This window comes from Nematolebias whitei, chromosome 13, assembly GCF_014905685.2.
Source record: "Nematolebias whitei isolate Nwh7 chromosome 13, NemWhi1, whole genome shotgun sequence".
Classification (NCBI taxonomy): domain Eukaryota; kingdom Metazoa; phylum Chordata; class Actinopteri; order Cyprinodontiformes; family Rivulidae; genus Nematolebias; species Nematolebias whitei.
The window spans coordinates 25,517,416-25,520,761 of record NC_056510.1 but is presented as its reverse complement, the minus strand read 5'-3'; the positions used below and the strand labels follow the sequence as shown (position 1 = coordinate 25,520,761).

The 3,346-nt window shown below is 36.1% G+C and overlaps 1 long non-coding RNA gene across 1 annotated transcript; it reads left to right on the top strand.

The window, feature by feature from the left end:
• The first annotated feature begins 1,196 nt into the window (after positions 1–1,196).
• LOC119419201 lies at positions 1,197–3,083 on the top strand. Its single transcript, XR_005187245.1, has 4 exons — positions 1,197–1,387; positions 1,816–1,908; positions 2,281–2,380; positions 2,463–3,083. It is a non-coding gene; the product is annotated as an uncharacterized LOC119419201 (long non-coding RNA).
• Positions 3,084–3,346: the final 263 nt, after the last annotated feature.

The following is a 3,346-nucleotide window of genomic DNA, read 5'->3' as shown; positions in this document are numbered from 1 at the left end:
TTTTTACTGTAGTTTATCATTGCCATTGTTTACTGTTCTGTCTGGAGCATGTCTCTTGTAAATGAGTCTTTGTGGCTCAATGAAGCCAACCTGTATAAATAAAAGGTTGAATAAATCATTATGTATATCTATATATTCATTCAACCTTTATAGATACAGGTTAGTCCCAGTGAGCCAATAGGACTCATTTACAAGAGAGACCTGGATTTAAACAAAGAGTGATGACAACAGTGGATAACAAACTGTTTTTCAATTGTAAAACAATCAATAAAAAAAACTTAGATTTGTCTGAATCATTTGTGAATGTGTATTGTTGTTGTTGTTATCACTGTCTTATTATCTTGTGCTCTTATGGCAAGCCCTTTTAACATAAAATAGGATTCACCACGCTTACATTCCAGATATCTGAAACTGAGTTTTGACTAGACATATTGGTTATTTAAGATATCTTGAATTACATTTTGACTAGTCAAAATACCTATTTAAGATATCTCTAATTACATTCTGACTAGTCATAATGACGTCAGATTTACCATTGAGTTGTATGGAGGCTTCAATTCAAGATATCTTGAACTGAATTTTGACTAGTCAAAAATACAGTTCTAGATATCTCTAAGTTAATTTTGACTAGTCATTATTTGCTTTCAAGATATCTCACTTTTAGTTCTGACTAGTCATAATTACAATTAAAGATATCTTAAATTACGTCATTATTCAAGATATCTTAAATGTATTTGTAGATATCAAAAATGAAGTTTTGACTAGTGCAAATTAAATTGTAGATATCTTGAAAGCAAATAACGACTAGGCAAAACTAACTTAAAGATATCTAGAACTGTACTTATGACTAGTCAAAATTCCTTTTAAGATATCTCAAAATGAATTCAAGATATCTTGAATATTTTATCATGTAGACGGCTTTTCTATTCAAGATATCTTGAATTCACATTTTGACTAGTCAGAATGACATTCAAGATATCTTGAATTGTTATTCTGACTAGTCAAAACGTCACAGATTTACGTAGCATTTTGGCGGAAAAATCATAAAGCATTGTAGCATTTTTATTTTATAATCTGCAAAATCAGGTCAGTCCAACACAACGCTCGTATTTTTAACATGATTTTTAACGCGGCAGCTCGGATTATTTATTGTATCTGCAACAAGAAGATTTTTTTTGCGACGTCTTTTTCACGACAACCGGAAACCGACACTTCCTGCTTTGCGAGTCTTTGCACTAAGGAGAAATGTTTCTCTTTTCAACATCTTTGCTTAATTTGCCAACTTTTCTTTCGCTGCTGAGGAGGAAATCGCAGCGGCGAATTCTCGAACTAATAAACGTGAAAGGATAAAAGTTCTTCCTTGAAGAAAATCTCCACAGCTGTCAAGGTAAGAAAAGACGTAGCTTAGCAAGCTAACCGTTAGCTACAACATATGAAGCGCATAAACATCGTAATAAAGAAGCCTAATTTAGTGTGCTACATTATTTGGAGTGTTTGAGACAGACATGATATAACATTTTTTATTATATTTTTATGAGGTTCCATTAGTGCCAAACATATGTTTATGTGTATGTAGCGTGCTGTGTATATGTAAGTTGATGTGTTAAGTGAATCCATCTATTATACAATCTATTACTTGTTTAAAGCTAAATATGTTATAACAAGTATTAATTATATATATGTGTGTGTGTGTGCTAAAAACAGATCTATTTTAGATCTCACTGTGTGTTGAAAAAATAAATGTTGGCTTATTTCTGCAGAAGTGCAGCTGGTAAAGGTTTTTGTAACCATGTAGTTGCACTTTTTTTTTACCAGACTGCCCACTACTCCCAACTACAGCTGCCAAATGGTCCTCCTGTACTGGCCCGCACAAGAGATTTACAAAGATGGCACAGACAAAGAACACAGGTAAAAAAATAAAATAAGAGTGGAACACATTCTTTTCTGTTACATTATTTAGTATATGATGGTTATGATTCTCATCACAATAACTGTAATAACTTTCCCACCTGTATATTATTAGTGCCATGTGAAATTTGTCATAATCTCAATATTACTTGTGTCAAATATATTTTTCTCTCCTAACTTGTTTAGAATTGTTTGTTTTTGTAGGTAATGAATAAATGCAGGTTCAACCTCTATGGATTAGTAATATTTGCAAGTTAAGTAAAAATCTTAACTCTCAAGTCTGTCCCACTGTGTCCTAGAAAATTGCTCACTTGTCTCTTTACATTTATTTATTTTTTAGTTTGACATATTTTTATGTTTATTTCTTGTAAGGGAATCCATCCTGAACCTGCCAGCGAGGTGGTGGTGGTGCGAAAGCTCAAAACTGTGGTGAAAAGATGTTTGCACTCCACGCTTTACAGAGCTTACACAGGTATAACCTTTGGGTTAATGTTTTTATGTCCATGTTTCCTTTGTCAAAACTTATTGTGATTCTGTCACTCGTGTGTTTGTAGGACCACTTCCAGATCCTGACATCCTGGCATCGGGAGAAAAACCACCTGCTGGAGTCCCAACCACTTATCACACTTATCCTAGAGATGGTCTCTCAGCTTTGGAGCTGGTACCATCCAGACTTGGTCCTGTGCCACAGGGCTCACTGAGGTCTCACCAGTGTCCACCTGAGAAGTCCTGCGCAGCATCATTCTGCACCACATGGCTCCAGACCTCCTGCTCTTCCTTCAATGCTGCATAGTCTTCCCGACATGTGTTTTGTGCCCACACTCGGTCAACTTATGCACCTTCAGTCTTTGCAAGTGTCACATGAAGTACAGGCCAGAACCAGGGAGCAGTCCAGATGTCCTGCGTGGGTACAGCTTCGACAACCAAGGCTTACTGCTAGCTGTTTCCACTTTCCGTGTTGCTTACAGAGGAAGTGCAGAGGAGGAGTCTGCTGACAGCACCGGCAGCTCAGATGATCAGGGGGTACACTAAACAATAACTGTTGAACGGGTATGGTGTGATGAATGGATTGATGATCGATTGATTGATCAGATGAAGTCTAAACTGGACATGTTTTACTTCAACACCTTCATCCATGTGTTTATATCAATGCAGCAAGAAACATAAAATTTATAAATCACCCTTTTGTTCCTTCATATTTTTAATCAGTCTCAAGCTGTGTGAATCACTGTAAATACTATATCCTGATGCTGCTCAATGATCCAGGTAGGAAAATCTAAAAAAGTTAAGTCTGGTCCTCTGGACATTCAAAAAGCAAAACAAACACACACAAAAAGTAAAAATGTTTCGTCTCTCATCCGAGAGACTTCCTCAGTCTGAGGTGCTGTTTTCAGCTCAGTCTCTTAAATAGCACCTTCTCAGAGTGGATCAACCAGTT